At 36.5% G+C, this 27,518-nt stretch overlaps 1 protein-coding gene across 41 annotated transcripts in view; it reads left to right on the top strand.

The window, feature by feature from the left end:
* The first annotated feature begins 1,761 nt into the window (after positions 1-1,761).
* The window catches only part of MAP2 (microtubule associated protein 2), a 263,444-nt gene continuing 237,687 nt past the window's right edge, over positions 1,762-27,518 (top strand). For 15 of the 41 annotated variants that reach the window (XM_064485039.1, XM_064485040.1, XM_031451891.2 and 12 more), the window contains exon 1: positions 1,763-1,994. The gene's annotated coding sequence lies outside the window, so the exon portion shown is untranslated. Of the gene's footprint in view, positions 1,995-27,518 lie in introns of all 41 variants that reach the window. The other 26 variants (XM_064485036.1, XM_064485033.1, XM_064485037.1 and 23 more) reach the window with 5 other exon arrangements.

The raw sequence follows: 27,518 nt of genomic DNA, 5'->3' as shown, positions 1-27,518 counted from the left end.
GAATGTCAACTGCTAACACTCTAGCAGGATTCTTACTTCTTCCTTCCAACCATATCCTATGCATTTATCTTTTTGTTTTGGAGGGAGGTAATTAGGTTTATTTAGTTACTTACTTATATTTAATGGAGGTGCTGGGGATAGAACCTAGGACCTCATGCATGCTAATCTACCACTGAGCTATATCCTTCCCCCTCATCCATATCCTATGTATCATTTCATAGTGCCGTAAGACTCCCTTCTTCTCAATCAAGGCCACCTTCTGAGGAGGAATCCTAAGTCCTTCAACCTCCCTGCTACTTGGTATGCGCTGATACTTCCAACCTCACCACAGGTTTTGCTGGGACATGGGATGAAGCTGGACAGAAGGAAACGATACACAAAGCATGGGGTGTGATTTTAGAGGCCAGGATTTCAGATTTTGCTGTATTAGGGCTTCTAATTTTTACAGCCTCCCATCATTCGATCTCCTTTTCCATCTGAAAATTGAGGGAATTGGACTCTATGGATAATTTAAATGACATAATCAAATTATAATTACTGTTGATACTGCACAGACCACACCTCACTATCCTGACTAACCTTAAAAACACTTTGTTAGTACTCCATATAGAATCTTGAAACAATTCTAAGTTGTGTCTTACCTGTCGTACTTATGATGAAGTGCTATTCTCTTAAGAATATTCCATTGTAAAGAAATCATCTGTTTTCTCAGTTGGTCATATCTCTTTCAGAAGTATTTAAGTGGTGATTCTTTTAAATGATGACATTTCAAGGTCAATATTTTCTGTGCTCTCTAACTCATTGTTCTTGTATTATTCTTCATGTTCTTCAGAATTTTCTTATTCATTATCTAATTACATCCTCATATTAAACATGCCAGAGGCTAGGACTGACATTTTTAAATCCTCATTTGACACATTCATACACTGAGATTTAGATTAAATGAACTGAGTCTGCATCAAACACTCAGATATCCAGAATGTAACATCCATGAAGGCAGGGATTTTTTTTTTTTAAGGCAGAGGGCTGCAGGTTCTGTTTTATTCACTGTTGTTTCCACACTGCCTAGAATGGCGCCTGACACACAGCAGGTTTCAAGAAACATTTGTTGAATGAATGAATGAATCTAATTAGTGACAGAGTTCGGTCTAGAATTCTCTAAACCTTCAACCATTGTTCCTTCAGTACCGACTTAAGTTGTTCTCTGTACTCATGCTCTCCCAAATTTTCCTCTTTTCTGGATGCAGCTGTCCTTAGGTTTGTGGAAGAGGCAAGGCCAGTGAGCCTCCTCCCCTGAGGGGCAACCAGCAGGGAGAGGGGGGCGTCTAGGGTGGGGGACTCCTCCCTGAGAGACTAAAGCTGACACTCCCCTTGAGTTCCTCAAGGACGTCAGAAAAGAAGGTGCGCCGGGTTCCTCTGTCCCGAGGGCGCTGGTCTCACTTTGTTGCTGGTAGCGGTTGTGGAGGGGGATTCTCTGGACAAGGACCCGCAGCCGCAGGCCCGCCTGTGGCCTGCGCTTGGCCGGCGCGCTGAGGCTGCCACCGTCGCGGTCCCCGCCGGGAGGCTGGCGGGCTGCGGCGGGAGGCGGGCTGCAGCGGGAGGCGGGGCGGCGGGGCGGCCTCGCTCCCCCTCCCGGACAGTGCGGCTGTGCCCGCGGTTCGGGTCGCGGGTTTGGGCGGGGCCTGCGGGGGGCAGGAGGCGGGGCCTGCTGGGGGCGGGGCGGCAGCACGGGGAGCCGGTGGCCGGGGCGGCGCTCAGACTGGGCCGGGCGCTCCGGCTGCGCGGGCTCTCGGCGGCCGCGAGGACAGCAGCAGCATCCTCCTCTTCCTCCTCTTTTTCTTTTTTCCCCTTCCGCTTTTTTAATTTTCCTTCTCCTTATTTTTCTCCTTCTTCCCCTGTCCCGTCTCCCCCTCTGCTGCTTCTCTAGAAGGTCCTCAGGTCCCTGAGCGGTGGCAGCGGCGACTGACCGCGTGTGCATCCAGTTCTGCGTCCAGGTAAGAGAGCCGTCCCGACTTCTGGTTCCACAGAGGGTGCTTCTCCTCCTGCCTCGCCCACGGCGTAGAAGGAGCCCAGGAAAGGAGCGGGAATGGGAAGTGGCTGTCTCGTCCTCAGGCCTTGGAAGCAGGCGCAGATTGACCGAACTGTCCAGCCTCTCACCTGGCGGAAGCCTCAGGCCCAGCCTCTCTGGGTGTCACTACCATAGAGCAGGGGATCAGGGCAGCTACCTGGCCTCTAGATTTGTAGACGAGTGTGTGACCTTGGTAGGTACCACTTTGAAACGCCCAGTCGGGTTGGGTTACCTGTCTTGAGAGCTAGTATTACCTGAGCTTTAAAAAGACAGGGAGTGAATTATACAAAAATAATGGGGAAAAAGGGATTTCGAGGTAGAGGATTTTTTTTTCTTTTTGGTCCATCTAACTGTAGAGAACTGCACACTGACGAATGAGTAAGTTAGGGAAGCTTTGTCAGTTTGTAATCATTTTCCCTATAATTCTCCCAGAAACAGCTGGAAGAGCAAGATTGATGAATATTTATAATTTTAGAAAAATGAAAAATTAATATCTGGTCTTGTTGGAGGGCTGGACGCGAAAAAATGAGTCTGGATGAGCTTGGACATCCACATAGTCATTCTTTATAAACGATAGGGGTGGAAAGCAGCATCTACAGTCCATTTATTCTTTTCTTTTCTTTTTTTTTTTTTTTCTTAAAAGGCGTTTTGGGGGCTGCAGTGCCAGCTGCCTTTCTTCCCCAACCTCCTCTTTTGTCTAAGGATGGGAATTTAAAGAAAGAGTGTGTGAGAGGAGCCAGGAGTGGGGATGTGTATGTTTGGGTTTTTGTAGGGGGGTGGGGGTAGTAAAACAAATCAGGTCAGGAAAAAAACATCCTTGCAAACTGAAAATTGATGTTATACTGCCTGGCATCAGGGTTTTGGGATTTTGTCAGAAAATAAAAAAGCTTGCATTAGCAACAAGCCTGTTCCTAACAGTTGCTGTGTGCTATCAGCTGTAAGCACTTAGCATAATGCTTCCAGGACATAGACCCTTTAAACTGACTCAGTGTGAAAGGTTTTTGTTTAAATGTGCACACACACACACAAGCATGCACACACGTGTGGTGGTATACACCACACATGCATAAACATGCATATATAATACACTATATACCTAATATTGCAATAGGGAATGAATACTTAAAAGATGAATCTTCAAATGTTTATCTTTGAAGGTTTGGGGATTATGGTGTGAATAAACAAATATATGTTTTGGGGTATAATTTTGGATATGAGGCAGAGGGATTGATGAATATTGGTAAGGTGCTAACTTAAATGTTAAAAATATTATTTATTTTAAAATGATTCGTCTGGAAGAGGAAATGACTGCAAACTGAAATTGAGGTTTGCAGCCGCAGTGAGGCGATGGAGAACAAAGCCTTTTATGTGAAGCACATTATGCAAAATATCCCATGCTGAAGCTGCAGGTACCAGCCCAGTATAAAACATAGTTCTGTAACCCTGTCATTTCATTGTGGGCAATTTTAATTTTTTTAGGCAATGAAAATACATTAAATAAATAAAAGCTCTTTAGAATGCCCAAGAGGAAGATTATAGTCTTTGACCTGAATGTGACACAAAACAAACATTTAACTGGACAGTTGGTGTCTATGTATGTATTTTGGTAGAAATCTTTATGAATTTGCAAATAATCATAGGTGCTTCAGTCACTCCCTCTTCATCCACAAAAGCATTTCCCCCGTGAGAAAAGGTGAAAAGCATAAAGACTTTAAATAAAGAGTATTATATTTGTGTGTGTATTTTAACATTGATTTCCTGGTAATTTTATATTATTATCGCAGATTTACATCTGGATTCACGATTTGCATATTATCAGAGCTATTGTGCTTTTAGGATAAGTGGTACATGATGTTTGTCTGTGGTGTATTTAAATTTAATTTTTAGTATTTCACAATATGCTATAATTTAATTTTTAAAAGTTTTTTATTTTTATTTTACCCATAAGTAGAAAATTGCTTAATTGGAGATATAAGCAATTTAAAAATTGAACTTTCTTTTTTAAAAAATATAATATTTTGAATGAACACATTCATTTTCATTTTCTTTGTTTCTCTCCTCTTTCATCTGCCCCGCCATCCCTCAATAAGCTGTTTCTTTGTGACTCGTGACTCTGTCTATGCTGCTTTAGGCTTCCAGTTTTGTCTAGACTATCAAAAGCAGAGCCAGTGTTCTCAGGAATTTCGAATTTAGGATTTATTATTTCTCTGTAGCAACTCTCCCAGGATGACTTGTTTACAGCACCTTCTCAGGGAGGAGAAGGAGAAAGAATGTGCTGAGAGAGCATGACCCAGTGAAACTGGCACAGCCATTACCTCATCATAGTAGCTACTTGAGATTCATTGACAGAGCAGGCATCCTCTCAGTGGAAACCAAGCACCAGGAGCACACCCATCTCAAGGCAGAAGGCCTTCTCTTCCCATAGCAGCCTTTACTAATGTTGCTCTGCTGAGGTTAAAGGGGTATTTTCTCTTTTATGTATTTGTTTTCAGGGATCTTGAACTTGGTCAAAAATATGCAGCCAGAAATGAAACTTGGCACAGCATCCTCTAAACCCGAAGGAATAATTTCATTCCTTTACCACTTTTGGCTTAAATCAATTTGCAAATTTTCTAAACATCAGAAGGGAGAAGGAAGAAAAATGCTTATTGGTGTATTTTTGCATATTTTCTTATGACACATTTTTGGGGGTTGAATTTTACTAGCAACTAGATAACAGACTGGACTGCTATGCCTCTGAGAAATGTAGTTGCACTGTTGGACTTTAAAATAAAATAATTGCAGCATTTGCTTAGATGTACACGTGACAACATGTGGATCCTTAAAATAGCCATTGATGTCCCCTGTGAGACTGATCATATGAAGCCAACTTGGGGATTTTAGCATTCAAGTTGATCACTTTGATTAATGAATTCCTTTCAATGCTTAATTTCCTTTTAACGGAATAAGATAAAGAATTTGAAATAACGTTACAGTGGATGATAACACCATCCCTAGGTCAATACCATATTCCTTAATGCAAAAAGTAGGCATTTAGGTAAGTTGTTAGTAATGCATTAGTAAGTGTTATCCAAAGATAACGTTCTAAAACAGTCGTAAACTCTTTTGTCTCTGATATATCAGTTAAAAAATACTTTTAAGCTCTTTGAATCTTGTCTGATTCCCTCAGATACATTAGTTCTTCTCCTTTAATTCTCCCTATGCCTTTCTTGTTGCCAGTGCCTTGATCTACTCAATCTAGACCTTATGTGCGGGCAGTATTTTGATCATTTCACCAATTTTTCCCCTCCCTTCACACCATTCTTTCTAATCTCATATTTGAATGTTAGTCTTCTTTAGGCATTTTGGCTTTAATACTAACTCTCAATACAAATTTAGCCTTTACTTTTGTTTAGGAGAGCATTCATTCCGATTTACTTGTTTGCTTTATTTAGATCTACTAAGTTTCTACTAGATGGAGAATATCATACTGGGGACTATGTCAAAAGAGACAAAAAGTATGATGGGCATGGCTCCTGGGTTTAAGAAATTTACAAATAGAGTTGGAGGGATTTATTTTCTTTTATAACGGGGAATAACTAAGAAGTAGCATTCAAATGAACAGCTATTGTGAGATATGACACACATGTGCGAGGGACCCAGAGGTAATGTTCCAGTGCCTGAAAGACAAGCTTTTATGTATCAGTTATGTAAATGTCCTAATGTATATACCTTGTATACCTATCTTCTTTTTTCCATATAAATTCTCTCTATATGATTATATAAATATTTATATGTATATAAACTAGAGAATTATAAAATGTAACGATCTTTGAGTGTGTACGTATATATAAACACACACATAAGGAAGGAGCTAACAGTCTCTCAAATGCTTCAGCCAGTCAGCTGAATCAGCTGTAGAAGGTTAGATCATTAAATGCTGGACAGCATATGAACATTTTAATTCAGAGTATTTTGAGAAACAACTTTTGATGTTCTCAAGAAATAATCAATCCCAGGAATTGATACTAGGCACCAAAGCAGTTAAAGATCTACAGAATAAGAAGCGGTACACAAAGGGCCAAAATCAAGGGAAAGGGTCTGTGAAAAAGTTTGCATGAGTAGGTGGAGGTAGAGGAAGATGAGGAACAAAAGCAAGTTCTCAGCTGTGGTCCCTTTAGGATGGAGTTGAGCCTTTGTCTAGGTGGGTGGAGAGGGAAGAAATCTGTTTTGTTTTTCTACCTCAACATAATATTTTGTGCAAATCCCTCCCCTGTCATTACTTTGAGCTAAGGCCATAAGTATGTCCTTGTAAAATTTATTAAAGATGCTTATTGGAAGCCATTCTATAGTGAATTAAAAAATTTAAAACAATGTGAGCGCAATTAGTTGGCTTTTATGAGAAACACTTTGAATATAATCTTTGAACTTGAATCTTTCCTTTGAGTGGTAGTGTTTTACCTGTGATACTTTTTACTTACTCATTTTAGTGAAATTCTGTGGAAATTAAGACAAAATAAAGATCTCAAGATTTCCTTTTTCAGTTGGTTATTAAATTTATATTGTGGATATTGGGGAATGTTTTAAACAATTTGTTTTCCATTAATACACACCAGAGGGGACCACTCTATTTTTTTTTGCTTTTTGTTATGTTAATAAGCCTTTTAGAGAAAATAATTTGACTTCTAAGATAACACAGCTTGACTTTTCCCTTCCTTTCTTTCTTCTTTTCTTTTGTTCCTTTCTTCTCTCTCAGTCTTTCCCTTCCTTCCTTCCTTCTTTCTTTCCTTTGCTCCTTCCTTTCAGTTTGTATTGGCAAAATAAAAACACTGATCATTAGAAAATGCAAATATAGCCTACTATTTTTATTGCAATTCATTTTCTGTTATATCTGTATTTCTTATTTAACATGCAGTTTTATACCAACTTCTCCTTTTCAGGGCTCCATCCCTATCTTGGCCCCTTATTTTGACCTTGACTTTTATATCCTCTAGCCTTGAATAATCTTTTTCTTATATACCAGTCTTTGATCATGCTTCCTCCCTCTAGAAGGCCTTTCCGAATCAGGAAGAAAAGTTACTGCCTTGTTTCTTTCCATTATTTGTGCCCAAGTTTACCCCAACTCCTTTATCATATAGACAATTACTCAACCCAACTGTGTCCCTACCAGCCTTCTTCAAATTAGTTAAAAAAGAAAAATCCTGCCGGTGAAAACGGTACATCTATAAAACTTACTGCTTTTAAAATGAAAAATTTGGTTAACCAACTGCATTTTGTTATTGTATTCACCTGACATCAAATAAAATGGTTTCACTGCTTTCTTTAAAATTAAATTGACTGGTAAAGTCATTATGTGTCAGATAGTCCATTGTCTTTATTTTATGCTAGCTAATTACACCATGTTCAGCTAAGTTGAACTAAATTAATTTTAAGTAAAATATTCCCAGTTATATTGCTTTGTACAGCATCATCATTAGCCATCATGAATCTATCCCAAAATGATCATAAAACCCAGTACTTGAATATCGTGAGTGTATTTCATTGCTGAATTTCTTACATTTAAAGCAAACTTGTATGTAAGTATACAAACAAGCTCTTTTAGTTTGAGATAGAATAATCATGCCACTATGAACCCTTTACATTGCATTGCTTTAAGTATTAATGAATTTATAGTTGGTCACATCGTATTGTAACATTCGCAACAATGCTGTATTGTGTTGTTAATGGGCAGCAGTGAAATTATATAGTGAATTCGTATGAGAAAATGTTTCTCAATTTTATTGACTAGAAAGCAGCACAATTAAATGATGCTCAGCTTTGAAATTTTATTATTTTGTTTGGGTATCATGCCTCTCAAAACTGTAATTTAATCTTTCCTTTAGAGCATACATTTTTGAAGAGAACAATATTTTTAACAGTATGCTGCCTATTTTTTTCCTGGTGTTTATGAGAGCATATTCCTCTGGCCAACTTTGAAAACAAGTAAAAAAAGTTTTTAGGATTCAGTTATGCATTCTTTTTATGTTAATGTCGTCTAGTATAGCTAGGAATAGATTTGATTCTGTAATTTACTACACATACTTATATTATTTGAACAGGAATATGCAGTGTGTAGCATACAGTTTCTTTGCTCAGTGGACAAGCGTATGGAGTCATAGAATCTGTAACAACTTATTCGACCAAATTTGTCTACCTTGTGTTTCACAAAGGGCTAGCATGGTGGTATTTGTGTGTGTGCATGTGTTTGTGTGTGTGTATGTGTGTGTATATAATAATTAGAGCTAGCCTTATATTTATATGTGCCATTTTTTATAGTTGAGATAAATTGTTAAATACTCAGTTGATTTATAGAAAATTAAAAATTACACTATGGTGTTCTACATGAGAAAATTTGGTATGAAATACAATTTTATAGGAAAAACAATGGCGTAAGTATTCTTTAATGCAATCAAATTAGATGAATTTAACTTTTACTGTATTTTTCTCCTTGGAGAGAAATAACCAAATTCCATTGTCCATTATTTAAATCAGATGATGAAGTTAAATCTTGTGCTCAAAATAAAAGCATCTCGATGTTGATCAAATGTCCTAAATTGAAATACTGGTCACTTAAATTTATCTTTTAAGAAGTGCAGTGGTACTGCTTTTGTATGGAAAATGCATTTATCGTCATTTAAACAGCAGAAGCCAGGACTGATGGAACTTAAGAAATTTAGCTTCCAAGAAAGCATTAAGAAAGCACTAAGCATCCTACTGGAAGCTAAATCGCTTATGAAACAACAAAGTGAGTATGATCTTGGGTTTATTTAAATGGGTTTGGCCATTGTGTCTCAAACTAAAACTTGCCTCATTTATAGATTACATGATGAAAATTATTATAGACCATTCAGTGGTCTTCAGTGAAACAGGTTTTGTATGTTTTTTAGAGTTCTTATCATTTTCAGATTCAGTCACTAGTTCCATGATTTTTGTTTTGTTTTGTTTTGAGTAGGACCACATTAAATGAGGGTAGTCCATATCAAATTTGTAAATTATGAAAACTTTGTACAATCCTGGACAGTCTCACGGCCCTGTTTCAGCCCCTTCTAAATATTCTCATCAGGTTTTGTGATAAGAATCCAGAGTTTTCTATTAAAAAACTGATATTGAAAATGAGTAAACTGATTTTTAATAAGATCTTTCCCTTTTGCTCCCTAATGTATTTATAGTCTGTATAACAGAGTAGCTCTTTGTGACCCTATTAATTAGTGTGTTAGAAAGATTATGTACTTATACATCTGGAAACATAAAATGTCATAAAATGTACTCTTTACTTCTGTGCCTCTGCCCCATGACAGAAGGGACATCAGTTCCTAAGACTTGCTAATTGTATATGAATTAGATGACGTTTGAAGAGGAAGAGGGCCTGTCAAGAGCAAATGGTGTGAACCTCTGATGTACATACAAGTAAACTGGCTCAGGGAGGGGTTAAGTGACTTTCCTGAGGTTCTGAGTAGTGGAACCAGGCCTAAGACTTATTCAGGTCAAACTCAGCTCTTGGTAAAGTATGCCAGTGAAGAACCATCCCACTCTGACTCTCTGCTTCCACCTCTGGTTATATTTCTGTTCTCTGAGCTAAGGGTGGGGTGATGTGACAGCCATACCTGTCCCACTTTGTGACTCAACTGTGACTTTCATATGGATATAAAAGAGGGAGGGACTCAGAATTCTGTGCCATTCCAACCAGCTCCATGCCAGCTACACAACTGAAAATGGTGAAATGAAATCTGGGCCAGGAAACACTGACAAGGTTGCTGCTCCAGGGCCATTCCTGCGGTTTGGATCTGTTAGGAAAGAAGTTTAAACTCTCTGGGGAAGTGTGCCCAGATTCAGGGCACTTGAAATGCCAAGGAGCTTTTCTCTGAACTTGAACTATCCATATTGATACCTCCAGATTGATTGAGATTGTGTTTAAACTTGGCTCTGTATGCAAGGGGAATCCAACAAAAATAGCCAGGTTGAAACTTTTTTTCTGACCTGTAGCACTGTGAAATTTGCTCAAAAATAGCTTTCATTTTGTGTCTCCCTAGCTTTAACAGTTTTAGCTAAAAGGAAGTGAGCTAGAAAGTCTGTGGGCCTCTGTGTCTGGGCCTGTTTCCCTCTTTTCAACTCTCATATGTCTTCCTGTTTCTCTGACTTCAGTGCTCCATTCCTCTTGTTTTTTTTGCTTCATCCAAGGAGACAGCAAATTAAATAAGAATTAGGTGTTTCCATGGTTACTGTGTTCAGTAGAACTTCACCTGTACCCATGTTGCTTAGGCATTATAGAGTCTAAAGTTGACAAATATTTGAAAGGCATGAAAAACATCTTGGAGGAAAGAAATTAAGCAGAAATCATGCTTAAATATTTAAGAGGAAACATATTCGTAATTATTGAAAACTGAAACTATACCACTATCTAGGAAGTGAAGGAATTCTAATGTCATCCTTCTGTTAGGGAATGTCATATGTCCTTCTTCTCTACGAGAACGTGTTTAATCACCAGTCAGAATTGGAGTGATTTTTTTAAGTCACTGAATAAATGAAACACAATTCCTTAAAATACATTTCATGCACATTTGTGAAAGAATAGGCTGTACATACTGTCTTCCTCTAAAGTTCCTTTATTTTGAGCCATAAATACAGGAAAAAAGCCATTTTAATAGCACATCAGGAATCTACACCTTTGAAGGCAAATCTTTTAAAATAAATTCTATGCTCATCTTAGACGTGGTTTATTGAATTTGATATTCTGAAAATCTAAATGTTCTGTAAAGAATTAAAGTACTGTCTTTTTAGTAAATGATGCTCTTACTTGGGAAGAACATTTTAATCCTAAACATTTCAGGGCAAATACATACTCTGTTTTTCTTCCACTTAAATATCAAACTAGTGTGCCCTAAGTATTTCTAATATCATGGTCCATAAATTGATCATGTGTTTATTCAACAAATGGTTATTGGATCTTTAATACATAGCAGGAACTTTTCTGAATGTGTAGAATATTGGAAAAACTATTCAAATCCCTGCTCTCATGGAGTTTTTATTCTACTAGTAGGAGACAGAAATTAACAGGTAAACTAATAAATGAATGAACATTTCGACATGAAAAATGCTCTAAGAACTATAAAACAAAAACATAACAACAGAGCTTGTCTGAGATGGGGTGAGCTGCCCTTGGAGATATGAGTAATGAGAAGCAGCCAGGCATATGAATGTCTGGGGGAAGAGTTTTCAGGCAGAGAGAACAGAAGAAGCAACAGCCTTGAAGCAAGAAGAAACCTGGCATATCTGAGAGACAAATACAAGGCCAGTGGCACTGGAGTCTAATGAACATGTTAGAGGGTAATGGGGAAGAAATCAGAGCAGAAGGCAGGTATCAGGCCACATATGTCCTCTTGACCATCATAAGGGGTTGACTTTTATTCAACTTGCAGTGCATTCTAATTTTTAAGGTAGTAGTAGAAGCAAAAATTTTTTGAGATCTCATAGAAGCTTTCACAGATTAATTATATCTTCTAAGTCCCTGTAGATATATCTGTATCTTATTCACTAATGTGTTAAATCACAAGAGAGAAATCATTTAGAAAATTAGAAATCAATGGCAGAGACAAGATTAGACTTTGTTGATCTGATCTAATAAATTCTCTAAACATAGGTAGCCCAAATTGTGTCATCTTCTTGAGATAGCGGAGAATTACATGTCTGAGTAATTTTAACCCCTTGGAGCCTTTTTGTACCTGAAACTACATTAAAAAAAAAAATCTAAGCAGGAAAGTACAAGTCCATGTTTGAGAAAAGTGATCAGAACAATCACTGTAGTTTCAATATAAATGTTTTCCTGGCTATTTCCTCACAGCAGCTTTAGTTGTAAACAAAACCAGGTGCCAAGCAACAACTAACATGGTACTGAAACTTATAAATAAGTTAGATAACAGAGTTGTACGTATCTTACTTCTTACAGGCAATGGCCTAAATGTCCTGAGAATTTAGTAAATGAGCTGATCCAATTTCACGATGGTCTTGAATCACCTCTGCGGTTAATGATTAGTGTACCTCTTCATATATATTACCTACACTAAAATTTCGGATGCATTTATTCAGATATTTGTAGACATAATGTAATGCTTTATTCAACTTCGTGCTAAATACAGTTTGCCAGACACTTGATTGATTGTACTTTTGACATAACTCCTGGCTGTTTACTTTATTCTTAGGTATTTCCTCAGTAGAAAACAGAACTTAATTTTTTATTCCTTTATATAATGTTATTTATAGGACATTTTCAAAAAATCACATAACTTATGAGAAAATAGCATTTTTATTTTACAGTAAAGAATTGAATTACTGTTGATTTTTCTTCAGGTTTTCTTTTTTGACTTCCATTTTGTTTTGTTTTTAGGATTAATTAATTATATGATGTAAACAGCTTTAATATGGTACCATTAGATAGACTGATATATTTATCTCCCAGACTTGCAATTACTCAAATTAAATATTAAAAACATGAATAACAAACCAACAAATAATTCAAATACATATTAAACAGTACATAGTGTTCTTGGAATTGTGTTTAAGCCTTTTAATATTGAGATATCAATAAATATCAAATATAAATATCAAATATAAAACAAATATAAACATATTAATGAAAAGGTTTTAAAAAAACAAGAAAGTAATTGATTTTCTTCTATGTCTACAACCATGCTTATGCTGTGGAATGTAAAATAGACAATATATTGTTCTCCTCTGGTTGCCACTCACTAGAGACACAAGACATAAAACTAATCCTAAAAAGAATGTAATACACAGTAAGATAAAGGGTAAAGAACCCTAGTCTGTGTTGTAAGTGCTATGCTTATTCAGAGAGGGGGGATCTATCACCACATGCAGAAGCTAAAGATTTCGTATAGAAGCAGGACTGGAGTGGGGCTGCATGCATAGTTGGGTTTGGAAAAGCACTCAGGATGATAGCAAAAGCAAAGGCATCGAGGTGACAAAGAACAAGGGAAACCAGATTGCCTGCTCTGGGGGGTTCATTTTGGAGAAGAGTAGAATGGGTAGGTGGTCTTGGATTTTAGAGGTCCATAAATGCTGGGTTCAGTAGGAGTTTCGGTTTTATCATAAGGCCATTGGAATCAGTGAAGGATTATGACTTGGGCAGTAAGGTGAGGAATGTGATGTTTTAAGATCAGCAAGACAATTTGAGAGGTCTCGAATTTCTACATATGGTGTGACAGAGACATCAACCTATTTAGAGGAAGACACTAAGGGACTTGTTTGGGAGCTATAGTTGCAGATATTTTTACAAACAACTGAGAAAATATCAATACCAAAGAAGGGAGGTGGGTGACGCTGATTGAGATGGGGTGAGGAATGCCACCTCTGTCAAAGGGTTCAGAAAGAGACCTGAGGAAGCCCCAAAGAGTTAGAAGCCACACAGAACTGCAGTCAGTGAGTAATATGAGCTCCTATTTGGATTATGTCATGTGCATGCAAAGTATGTATTTTTAAAAGGACATCGGCGTTGGAAAACAAAGCAAAGAAATAAGGACCCATTTCAATATAACTCCTTCTCTGATTTCTAGGCCATATTGGAAAGGGACTGCATGACTTCACAGATAACTTTAGTAAACAGTCATTGAAAATCAATGATAAGTGTGTGTATTAGTAAGTGAACATAGATTTTCTTGCAAAAATTACAAACACATCTCGCCTTTCCCATGTTATTATGCCCCTCAGAGGTTCGTAGACCTGCAGAGAAGGTTATATATTTGGAGAATATACTCCCACCAGTGAGCTGAGGAGCTCTGGTTCAGGCCGAGCCATGTCTGGAAAATGCTCCTACTCAGAAAAGTGCTGTTGACTTAGACACCGTGGCGCTTATTCAGGCCATTTCTGGACGCAAGTCAGAGTCCTCCAGTGAAAACTCACCTTACAGTGAAACAGCTCTCTGGTGGTCAGATTCACTGTTACCATCTTCATAAAATCTAGATGTGCATGTATCCACAACACAGGATGTAGTTGACATAAAAACAGTAGTTCAAATTTGGGATAACTATGTTATACAATTATTTATAATATAATCTAATAATAGAATAAATATGGACCCCATGTTGGAAAAATCTATAGCAACTCTAAGAAAAATTTTATTTCATTTCATTTTGCACTTTAGTATAATTTACTGACTTTTATTCTGTCACTAAAATTAATAACATTGAAAAGTTAAACATTTGAAATTGTACACAAACATGATGACTCATCACTGAAGGTCTGTAAAAATTTCTTCTCCATTTTGGAGGTTAGAGAGGTTAAAATAGAGAACAGAGAGGAGAATCATGGTGATGACTTTGTGTAACTCCAGCTTTACTTTGCGTTGTTATTTATGTGAGCCCACATTGATGCTCTGTTTTATTTGTCATTTATAAGACTACACGCACTTGACAACATAGTTCCACAACTACCTGTGTTTATTTTTTCCAAAATTAAAATAGCTTTATTGAGTCTTTTATGGGAAAAATGGATCTGTTCACACAGTTCAAATTATCTACTTCATTTTAGATGTAGATGTAGATGTAGAATGAAGACTACATTGAGGAAGTGAGAACTACTTTTTAGCCACTTAAATATGAATTATCTGTTTATATCTATTTAGTGACAGTAATGGGTACATTTCTCATCTTTCATTCTGCAAGGAAGTTGAGAAGTGTTTCTCAGAGCTTGCAGAGGCCTTGCTCATCTCCACAACTGCTTGTGATTGCTACAGTCCACATTCATTAATCCCTATACTCCTTTGAATAAGGTGTTTTGTGTGTGTATGTGTGTGTGTGTGAGAGAGAGAGAGAGAAAGATAGAGAGACAGAGACAGAGAGAGACAGAGACAGAGAGAGAGATTTACATAGGGCAGCTGTCTGCATAGACTCAGAAAGGTAGTACCCCCAACAAATCTAAGTCCAAACCAAACTACAGCCTTCTTGGCCCTTGTTTCATTATCTTTAAAATGAGGATAGTTGCCAAACATCTCTCAGGTTTTGTGTGTGTGTGTGTGAGTGTGTGTGTGTGTTGTTTGTATGTTGTCTGTTTTAGAGCTATGAATCTGGAAGTCAGATTAAGGCTATCTCTCAGGACAAGGATATGTTGTTCCTCAGGAAGTGAAACAGAATGAACAAAATGGTCTACATGCCAAAGTTGCAACTTCAATGCGAAAGGCAATGTGGACAAATTTACCATCTACAAGAAATGTCTAACCCTATGGGTCATATAGTCATTCTAGAACAGCTGGAAAATAAGCCCTTTGGGACATAAAGCTAAGCAGTTCACAAAATTTTAAGTCAATGTTAAGTCATCCCACTAGTTAATACTGGATTATACAGCATGAGTAGACATGGGCAGTGCACTCAATTTATTTGGAAGATGTAAATGAAAATAATATCTTACAGACTCTTATTTATTTTATTGTTTGTTATAGTCTATATAGTGACTTTATCATGATGAATTAAACACTATTACATTCTGTTTAGATTCTCTTTCTAGATCATTGTATGTAGGCTGTATACATTTTCATAGAGTCAGTTCACTTTTTAAATATCTTTGGAAAGTTCAGTCTTATTTTAAGGTAGATAATATGATACCTTAGTCACTACATAATGTTTATTTGCTTGTTTGCACAGTACCTGCAAGATATCCCTACTATCAAGAAAGTTGTGTGGATGAGGGGAATGATCAATAAATATTTTTCAATGAGTGAATGGTTTTAGAGAAATTAGTTTAGAACACTGAAGAATTTAACACAACTTGTTTAATAGTATACCAAAAGGAAAATGGTCACTCTTTTTTGAGGAGTAGTAAGATTGGAGGTAATCAACATTTTCTTTTTCTCTGAAAATAACAATTCCATTTGTCTAAAATACCCAATCTTTGCCTTTCTTTATGACATATGAAACAATATCACTCTACCCTCTTATTGAGTTCTTGGGAAAGTCATTTGACTTCCTGGGCCTGAGTTGTCTAATATACAAAGTGAGGGGATAAATTTGTCTCCAAGACCACTTCACATTCTATGGTTAATTGAAAGGACATTGTATTAATTCACACCTTTGCACAAATCAGTTTGTTATGTTAAATAGCTTTTTGCCCACCAAAGATTTGAGTGATTAGAATACTGGACAGATAAGTTTTTTAATTAAGGGTAACAGTGTCACAAAAGAAGGTTGGAATTACGAGGTGCCTTTCAGAGGAACAAATCTATACATTGTGAGCATCTACTTTATATTCAGCAAATGTTTATTAAGAATCAATTATGAGCCCCTGACTGTGATGAGCCATGTTAACAATAGGAAGAAACAAACAAGACTGCATCCTTACCTTCTCGGAGCTTGTTCTCAAATTGAAGAAGACAGAGCTTCACATCCTTTGGATAATTAAACAGGCTTTACATGAACACTTAACCAAATCACATCACTGCTTTACTTGTTTAAAAGTACTTAGGGGAGGAAACATATATGTAATAGCCTTAAATAAGAGCCAGGTCCTAATACAGTAATGTGTACAAATGAGTGGTACCAATAATCAGAGCTGTTAGAAAGGTGAGACTGAGACAAAGTTTTAGGAAAAGAGGGGTACAACTTTCTATACTTGGCAGATGTTTGCCCTTCTCTTAGTTGGTGTGGATTTTAAAAAGAAAAAGGATTGTTCTTGAAAGGATTATTTTGCAATAGAAAGGCAATATAATGTTTTATTCACTAATGTATGTGATACCGTATTTTATTTCTTGTGTGGTAAGTTTTAAAACAACCCATCAGACTTACTATGGGTAAGACTTAAATCCTTTAAATTTCTTGCTAGCTCTAGATGATGTTCATATATCCATTTAAATTCTCTGAGAACATCTTCCACTTCAAATGTAAGCACTTTAGAAGACATGATGTTTGGAAAGCAAGGGAAGAAGAAGGAGGCGCGCCCAAAGGGTTTATTGTACCAGTTTTCAAAGCAGAGGCCAGCTGTTTGGGAGCTAGAATTAAGCTGTAAATTATCAGAGGGGAATAATGAGAGCCATTCCTTTCAGACAATGCCCAGTGTAATCACAGTGAGAAAATGATGCAAGATTTTCTGCTATGCACAAGTCGGGAATGATGAATTGAAAGGCTGGAAGGAAAAGTGATTTACAAGGAAGTAAGTGGACACAACCTACAGATTGTCTAGTACTCTGGGCAGTTGAATTAATTGAGGAACAGTCTTTCAACTCTGCTGGGACTGAACCCAAATTAGAAAATGCCGTACACAGAGCTGAGGAAGTCACTGCTAACGCAGTTAGTACCATAGCTGGACTGTAAGTATAGTGCTGGCATGAGCTGCATTTCAACTCATGTGGTTTCATGAATCAAAACAGAAGTCTCTGAATACAATATAGACAGTGCCACATGGGAACAAAATAGAAAGATTATGCATGACCTTGTTTAGAATTTTCTGTATTAACCATAGGTCAAAAATCCATGGAAGTTTTCAAATCCAAGGATTTTCACAAACAAATTAGTTTTTTTATTACATTTTTATACAAATTTAAGTGCTTCAGAAAAAGTCCAAAAGGCTATATAACTCATATAGGCATATGTTCATTTCAACTGACCTAATTCTAGTATTTAGTGTCAATCAGACATCATGGTCTGTAATGAAGAAATCTAATATCAACAAAGAAAGAAAACTATAAATATATTGATTTATAATTGGGTTTTATACAAACTATGAAAGTGAGAGGAAAAAAGAACTTTAAACTCTAAAATTTGGAGGTGTGGGGGTCTCATATACATTTTTATGGAACATTCATACATGATTTTGTGTTTTACAAACCAGAAAGTTTATATGGGCTAATTAATAATTTCTGTAGTGTTGAAACAGCTAAAGGCCAGATTTCAGTTAGTACATGAAATAATAAGGGATTTGATTAGCAAATAAATGTTTAATTACAAACTTAAATTTTGGTATCTCCCCCACCATCTACACACACAGACTCAGACACAGACACACACCCACAGTTGTTATTTACATCCATCACTCTAACTGGCTGATCTGTTTCATTTTCAAAGCTTTACAACCACCTGAATTCTAATAACTCTAATCTGTATCTGAAACTTGGGCTTCTTCCTGAGAGTCAGACTCATAATCCCCACTGTCTACCAGGTGGCTCTGCTTGGGTTCTGTAGGCACCTGAAACTCATCATGTTTATAATGAAACTTACTTCAACATCCATCCTACATTTCTTTTGCAGTCCCTATTTTAGGTCATGAAATTATTCCAAATAAAAAACGAAAAGTTATCCTAGGCTCGTAATATATTTCTTAAATATGTATTTCTTTCACATTTTTCTTCTTTTCCTCTCTACTCTCACTGAATTGATTCTCCAATTAGCCAATTAGTTTTTCTGCCTCCAATCTTTTCACACTCTATTCAGTCTTTAGGTGAACCAGAATGATCTTTCTAAACTGTATGTCTAGTCAGATCACTCTTCTGTTTAAAATCTTTAACTGTCTTTGTAATAATGTAACCAGTAAAGCCATGCAAATCTATAAGCATGCTATCGCTTGCATCTTACTTTCAGCTAGTCCCTGCCTATTTTTTGGTCTCGGAACTATCAAACTGCTGTAGTTCTCCACACATTGCTTGCTCTATTCTTCCCATTATAGTTTTTTTCCCCATGGCTAATTACTTTTCATCTTTCAAAACCAGATCAGTTTTTGTAGTTCTCTCCTCCTAGATGTTTATGCCTCTTGAGGGAAGGAGCTATGTATTCGTTATTGTAAATCCAGAACCTAGCAGAGTGCCTGGCAAACACTACATTATATAATTACTAGTTGAACTGAACGATGCTGGTTTATGGTTCTGTTTAGCTTTTGCTACTGATTGCATTGATTGAATGGGTTCTTGTCTACTGCATTGAGTTTCCATCCAGGGAGCTAACTTCAGTCAAATTCTTTGGTATACCAGGTGCTTTTCTCACAGTTCTTGCCCTGTACTCCCAAACTCTTCCCCATCCGCTCTCAAAGAGCAGTTAATTCATTTTTACACCCAACCTTGAGTAAATTAAAGACTTCTTCACCTTAGATAATTCCTTACTTAAAGGCTTCTTGTGAGAGTTAATATGAAAATGGTAGCCCAATGTCAGACTTTGCGCTGGAAGTCAAGTATTCAGTGAGTTTTCAGGAAAAAAAAAAAAAGACTTAATGTTTTCTAAAATGTTTCAGCACTGCTATTGGAAAATAAGAATGTTTAACTGCTATTAGGAAAGAGGTGAGCTGAAACAGTCAGCTATCAAAGGACCAGGTTATCGGTCTCACTTTCCTCACTTGGCATGACTTTGAATTCTTTACGCTAAACAAACCTCCAAGCAAAACTAGTTCTAAGATTATACTATTCAACTACTAAGGAAGAATTATTTAAGAATTTTCTATTTATAATAGTTAAATATTTTGCTTAAATGACAATGATATTAGCATTTCACAAGGTCAACAAGGTTGCTAGTGTACTTGAAACCTATATTGTTTTGCTTAGGTTAACTTAATTTAATAGCAATAAATGATTTGCCAAGTAGATTAACCATTAAAACCAGCAAACTGATCAGAAGTTTAGCGTATTTGTCTCAAATCGGTGAGGGAAATTAGGACCTCCCTCCAACTTTAAGTCTTTCGTGGGGACTAAAATATGAAATTTATATGTCTATTGTATTCAATATTTGTCTTTGCTCAGGGATTAATTATATTGTTCAGTCTCAGTGAATAAGTAAATTAATAATTTATGTCTAAATAATATAAGTGGACATATTTGCAGTAACAATTAGTATCCTGTAACTAAAAGTTTTGAATTACATTTACATAGGGCTGTCAGGTCAAGTATAAACATACATTGCAATTAAATCCAACCAGTTTTATTTTTTTATTTATTAAAAATTTTTAAAATTGAAGTACATTCAATTACAATGTATCAATGGTGCACAGCACAATGTCCCAGTCATGCACATACATACATATATTCACTTTCATGTATTTTTTCATGAAAGGTTATTACAAGATATTGAATATAGTTCTCTCTTCTATACAGAAGAATATATTTTTTTTGAAATCTGTTTTTATATATAGTTGCTAACATTTGCAAATCTCAAACTTCCAAATTTATCCCTTTCCCTGGTAACCATGAAATTGTTTACTATGTCTGCAAGTCTGTTTCTGCTTTGTAGATGAGTTCATAGTATCCTTTTTTCCTTTTTTTTAGATTCCACATGTGAGTGATATATGGTATTTTTCTTTTTCTTTCTTGTTTACTTCACTTAGGATGACAATCTCTAGGTCCATCCATGTTACAGCAAGTGATATTATTTTATTATTTTTTATAGCTAAGTAGTATTCCATTGTATAAATATACCACAACTTCTTTATCCAGTCATCTGTCAGTGGTCATTTAGGTTGCTTCCATGTCTTGACTATTGTATATAGTGCTGCTATGAACATTGGGATGCATATCTTTTTGAATTAGAGTTCCTTCCAGACAACCAATCAGTTTTATGTGTGAGGAGGCAGGGCTATTGGTCTAAAATTTGAATTTGAACTGGGTTGATACTTTGAAACAAGATCTTTAGTAAGTTTTTGGTTGCAACTTAATAAAATTAATTTAAAATAATTTGTTAGTGGGAAAATTAAAATTAAAATATCACTTAGATCCCATTACAGTAACTTCTACAGGGATGTGTGCATTGTTTATATAACCTGGAATTTAATTATGATGAATATTTTTCAAATTGAGTCATCATTGAGCCTTAGTTTGTTGTTCAGATATCCTCAGAAGAAATGTGGAAAACACTTGGTTTCTGCATTAAAATTTTTTGATTGGGAGCAATTTTTAAATAGTGCATTTTTAAGTTCTAAAACATTTTATAAAATGCCACACTTTCGAAAGTATTTTGTTGTTACATTTTTAAAAGCATTAATCAAGGAGCTACGATCATGGATAGATTACTAACATTACCCTGAAGAAGACATGGTTTATCATCTTAGTGTGAATGCAACCTTGCTTTTGCCTGATTCTATAATCAGTAAATTTCCAAGAATGACATGGTTTTAAAGCCTTTGGAATTGGGGCATAATATATCTGGATCATTCATATTTGGGTTTATAATCTATGAGAATATTCAGATTGTGATACCTAGTCACATGGTACCTAGTTAGCTCTACTTAAAAATGGCTCCCTCTTTAAGAAATTTTAAAAATCACTAATAAAGCATGATCTTATTCTAACACATCTAATGGGCAATATGGATACTAATATCATTGTTGTCTTTTTGCTCTCTCAAAAGGAATTTATGTTTGCATTTTAAAAAAACCAAACCAACCAAACTGACTGTGAGATGCACCTTATGTAAATTTCTGCTTGGGCAGTGGTGATAATGACTATCACATGAAAGTGAAACCTACAACATATTCATTGTTCAGAATAGATTGACAGAGTGTGGTTTCAGTGTTTGGGTTTTCTTAAAACCCTAAAGCTATATGAGACTGGCTTTTCAGCAGAGAAATTGCAACATATTTACAGCATGTAGCCAAAAATATGGGTGGAGCCAAGAGAAAAGTTAGTGCTCTTGTTTCCTATGGAAAAGCAAAAAAATCACTCAGAACACAAGATCCCGCTGGGCACATAGATAGTCTGCACTGAGAATAAAATGTTGTTTTTATGTAACATCTTAACTATGATGGCTTAAGATCAAGAAAATCGTGTTCTACCAACAGGACTAAACTTGGAAATAATAATCAGAAGCACTGGCAGATCATTCAGACACCCACATCTTCCTAGAAAATTACTCATAATAGCAATGTTGCATTGAGATTTTAAGCAGCATGTTTAAATAATATGTGGGTTTAAACTCAACCAGACAACATAGGAGTTCTTTTCTTTTTGTCTACAGACCATAAAACATACCATAAACTGAACAAAATGCCACATGGCTTTTTGACAATCATAATGTAAGTACCTCTGCTTCCTGCCCACTCTAGAATGCCATAAAAGATATTAGTATTCCACCACAAGATGCATCAGAACCAAAAATTTAAGAATACTCGGATTTGGGAGATATGTAGTTATTTACAATTATTAAATTTAATGCTATACTATAGCTATAAGCTTGACATGTTGTTAGAAGAAGTGAAATTACTTAAGAAAAGTGTCACTTTTCATATAGTTCCTCAGAGTTCTATTCATTGACTAACAAACCTCAAATACAGAAGTAAAGGAGACCTTAATAGATTGCTGAATGTGGTCCTGGCAGACCGTACCTGACTCCTTTAGATTCATGTTGGCCTTTAGTCAGTTTGATGGTAATTGTGTCCAGAGATCTGCCTTGGATTTTTTACCTTCTTTCACTTAGCTTTAATGTTACACTGTAATATTTTTCCTTTGTGTTGCAAAAGAAAAATCCCAATGATATCTTGGATATACTTACCTTCCCTGCCACCATTGCCAAACTCAGTTTTTTTTTTTTTTTAAATAGAGCTTCTACATTAAGTTATTTTGAAAATGTTGGATAAAAATGAAACTCACTTTAGAGGGTAGGTGTAGTTCAGTGGTAAGAGTGCATGCTGAGTATGCATGAGGTCCTGAGTTCAATCCCCAGTGCTTCTATTAACCACCCATCTCCCCCCCGACACACACACAAAATAAATTTAAAAAAAATGAAACTCACTTTAAATTTATCATGGTGGAAAGTTTTTTTATGTTGACAGTCAATCTAGAACTACCCAGACATGAATGAACCAAGGGAAACAATTTTTAATAGTAACAACAAAAGCATCTAAAATTACATTATTAAAATGGGCAGATGAAAGAGGAGGTCCCAGCTATCTTATCTCTCCACTCAAGTCTGAATAAAAATACCTTGCCTTTTTTCAGATCACAGTAATTGTTTTCTTCTTCATGGAACTAACAACAGAGAGAGTCAAACAGCCTGCCCCCTCACACCATCCTGTTATTCTATTTAAGTAGAGTAAATTCTGCAGAATTTGAAGTGTTTGACCCTCTATTAAAATTTAATTAGTCCATGCCAGGTTAAAATACAGAGAGCTGTATACATTTTCCAAGACTTCAAAGGTTTGACAGTGTCGATTTGATTACAGGTATTTTCCCAAATCTTACCTCTCTAGGTCTTCTAGGTAGTTTAAGACTACATAGGTCCCTTAAGGCCAACAATTCTTTTCTTCTAGCAGAGCTCCAGCTTGCCACTGGCCACAGGGTGCTTTCCCTTTCTGAAACTAACATCTAGGAAAACAACTGGAGGAATGCAGGGAGACATCAAAGTAGCAGCCCAACTTCTCCCAGACCTGTGTTCTACATGGACTGAGACTGTGGCCTGGCTACTGCCTAGCCTAAGACATCCTTTGTGTTCAGCTCCAAGTGACATTCTGTTCAGTTGATCATTAACTTTCTATCTGGTAAAAATGTGACTTTTTAATGGCTCATAAGCCTTCACATTTGATCATAGGCAAGAGACCACCTTCATGGAATGACTGAATACTAGCCCACCAGTATACCTTGAACCACTGAAGTTTTGGTAACCATGTCGCCTTAAACTCCTGGTTGTGCTCCTTGGGCTCAGGATTCCACCTTTTCCACTTTGCTCAGGCTAAAATATGTTGCAGTACTTAACAGCAAGCTACAGAAATCTCCCTTACTAGCATCTTAGTAAAACTTTCTCATTCATAGGGAGAAATTCTTGCTAAAAATCCAAGCGGTTAGTGAAAGAAGGAATATCACAGAGTCTGGAGAGTCTCAAGGGACACTCTCACTTGCTGTTGCAGAAGGCAGCCGTGTATGTCTTGATGCTCTCTTTAGTGATTTTGTTGACTCCCAAGGGTCACGTAGCACATGACTATTTAAGTCAATGTCAGGTTGTTTCTGACCCTCTAGATTTGAGGGACCTGTACTATCAGAGACAATACCAGTCATGTCCTGATCATTCAGAGTGTAGTGGATAGTATTCCATGCCCTAGCTCAGAGAGATGCAAGCCATTCTCTCGCATGTCTGGCAAACCAGAATTCTTAATGATGCCGAGGATTAATAGGACAACATCCCAGGACCATATACTGGGACTCCAGAGTCTTCACTGCTTGTATTAATTTCTTGTGGCTGCTGTGACAAATTACCACCAATTTGATGCCTTAATAGAAATTTTCTCTCGCAGTTCTGGAGGCCAGAATTCTGAAATTAAGATGTAGAGTCTCTAGGATAGATTCCACTCCTTGCCTCTTTCAGCGGTTGGTGTTCTTTGGCTTGTGACTACATCACTCTGCCTCCGTTATCACGTGGCCTTCTCTTGTCTCTCCAGTCTCCTCTGTGTGTCTCTTATAAGGATACTTGCCATACGGATCTGATGATATAAGATGATCTTTTCATCTCAAGATCTTTAACTTAGTTACATCTTCAAAGATCCTTTTTCCAAATAAGGTAACATTCACAAGTTCTGGTGATTATGGTGTGGACTTATCTTTTGAGGGATCATCATTCAACCCATTATACTGTTTTTTTTTTTTTTTTCTGGAAAATGTGGTTGCCACTGCATACCATTTGTGCTAATAGTTGTGGTTTTTGGACTAAAGGAATACAAAGACATGGTATCTAAATCCCATATTCATAATGTCATTATTAGAGTCCCACAACTGACTCTGATAGGTCTTGAACCTACTTCCATTAGGTCCACTTTTATTTAATGCCTGATTTTCTAGGAATTAGATACGGAGCTGCCCAAGTTCAGCGTCTTGGCCTAAAGAGGCAATTGGAATCCCAACTATTAGGCTGTAAATTCCTTGAGTCTTATTTACCAATGTATCATCTAGCACATTGGGTGGGTCATAGTAGGTGCATAGCATACATTTTCTTAAATGAAAGAAGGAACAATAAGGTCAGAAAGCTGTTTCAGGTCCAGCAGACACACTTAGCAGGGAACAACCTGTCATGCTCCTTATTCCAGGACTACAGAAATACTTTTGAGAAGGACTGATTAAGAAAACCAGATGTTCAGAGAATGTCCTTCCTTCTCCTCTTTATAACCCAACTCTGAGTTTTCATTTCAGGTCCCACCTCGTCCATCAAGCCTTCCCACCTTCTTAATCTATACCAGTGACCTCAAAATATTTTGCTAGCATACGTATTACTAAAAGAGCAGTGAACATACTACTTAATACAAAAAAGGCAAAAGATTTATGCGATCTGAAGAGAAACTAGACTATACTACCTAATACATATAAATTTATTGTATTTTAAAAAGTTCTATAGATACAACTATGTTATAAATATAAAAATAGAAATTAAAAAGTGAGATAAGCATGAAATAAAGAATTTATTTTTCTTGCAAATCACAATTGTATTAACATCTTAAAGGAAACTATAACTTGAGTGAGTTTTATCACTAATGCTATTGGATTTAATCCATATTGTAAACTTCTTGATGATTGCTTGTTTCTTTGGCTGACTTCTTGTCAGATGTGTATAGGCTTTCATTGTCTTTGAAAAGATTTTGTACTGAAGGCTAGAGACATTCTGTTTTTATTGTTTTTTTCCCCCCATGTATTGTTTTGTTTCCAGTATTACTTTCCATTTGCTGTTGCTGCATGGAGACATTTTAAATTTACTTATCCATTTTGTGTTAGAGCATATAAATAAAAAACCTCATATCCACTGACCTGGGTGCACACAAACAGTTATACACATTTTCATAAGCCAAGAGCATTGAACAAAAGGAAAATTCTCTTACTCTCTTTATTAGGGACTATGCAGTCATCTTCTGGGTAGGTCACTTAATCTTGGTAACATGTGGCATCTGACGTATAGCCCAAGTGAAGACTCTAGGTCAACTTACATATTAAATATTAGTAACATTTCATTGCATTTTTCCCCTTAAAAAAAATTATAAATGGACTTTCTAATATTTACTTCCTATACTGTAATAGAGACCAAATATTTTTACAGTATCACTTAGTACTTGAATGCCTAAGACTTTTTATTATTTGCTTTTGTTCAAGTATATTTATATACTTCTCAGAATATCTGTAAAAAAGATCATATCTTACACTTCAGTATCCTATGTATCATCTAAAAGCATCTTGTAAATAGTTGATGTTCAACAATACTGTTTAATTAAAGACTGTAGCTAACTGGAAAATCCTATTTCTCTATGATTTTTTGATTCATTATAAGTAAAAAAAATCAGAATCTAATAAGAATCACCTTAATGTAGCTTATTAAAATGGGCAGTAGATTAGATCGTATGAAAAAGTATTTGCCTTGTATGGCAAACTACAGGCTACTATACAATAGTTATAATTATTAGAATTTCTAAGCTCTCTTGTGAAAGGGTTTTCTTTTCTTCAAAGCTATTAGCAAGTTTGAGTTTTACCTTTTATTTCCCCTGCTGAGTATATAAGACAATATCCATTGGGCTAGTAACATGAGGGGTATAATCTAAATCCTCATCATTTGAATCTAAACAATTGAGTTACTTATTCACTGTTACTGCCATGTTATATCTTTTGATACTGAGGGGTCTTCAGAATGAAGTTGGGCCATGTTAAGGGGAGAAAAAGTTCACAAAAGATTCATCATTTACTCCTCACCCCTAGTGACTCTTTCCCCCTGGTGCGGGGAAAGAGTGTAACCCTCAGGGTCTACCCCATCCAGGTTCCTGTTCCCTGTGGCTTCTTGTTGGTTCAGCAAGTGGGAAACAAGAATAGGTGTTCAGCAGGTGGGAGGGGAAGAAGACAGTCAAGGTGTTTATCAACCCTCCTCTGCCTCCTTGCCTCTTGCTGCTAAGTTCCTAGGATACCTGTGTTTCTTGGGTAGGGAGGATGCTCCTTCCCACCCTCCCACACCCTCCTCCTCAAGGGCGCTAGCTTTCATGGAGTCTGGTTACACTGTTCCTTCTTGCTCTCACGTCCCAGGGATGATAATAGCTTCCTACTTTTCAAGTCTCTGGTCAAGCAACATCCTTCGCTGGTTTCCTTAACTTTATCCACACCTCTGTAAAGGATGCTTCATCACAACCCCACTTTTCTAATTGAACCATGACAGATACACATGCTGAACAAGGTTAGAGTGTTTAATACAGATTGGCAGCAAACCAGTGTCTGTAGGCACAGCTGCAGGAGGCTAAGAATCTTTGTTTTTTCTCAGAATATTTGCAGTTCTAAGCTCCATTTGGGGGGCTCAGTTTGGACTTCAGGTGCCAGCTTTTTTCTTGCAAACTAATTCTCTCTCTACTTTCAAGAAGAGCTTGATACTGGTCAGAAGTTACCCTTGTTACTTGAGTACACAGTGTTTTAGAATCAGTGAATTTTAAAGAAGTGCAAGTCGCCTAGCATTCACCTTTTCAACCTTCTCTCTCTAATTCTATGTAGGAAACTGTATTGACTGTTAAAGGGATTTTA

This window comes from Camelus dromedarius, chromosome 4 (assembly GCF_036321535.1).
Source record: "Camelus dromedarius isolate mCamDro1 chromosome 4, mCamDro1.pat, whole genome shotgun sequence".
NCBI classification, from domain to species: Eukaryota; Metazoa; Chordata; class Mammalia; order Artiodactyla; family Camelidae; genus Camelus; species Camelus dromedarius.
Note: the sequence above shows the minus strand (reverse complement) of the source record. Positions and strands in the feature narration are given on the sequence as shown.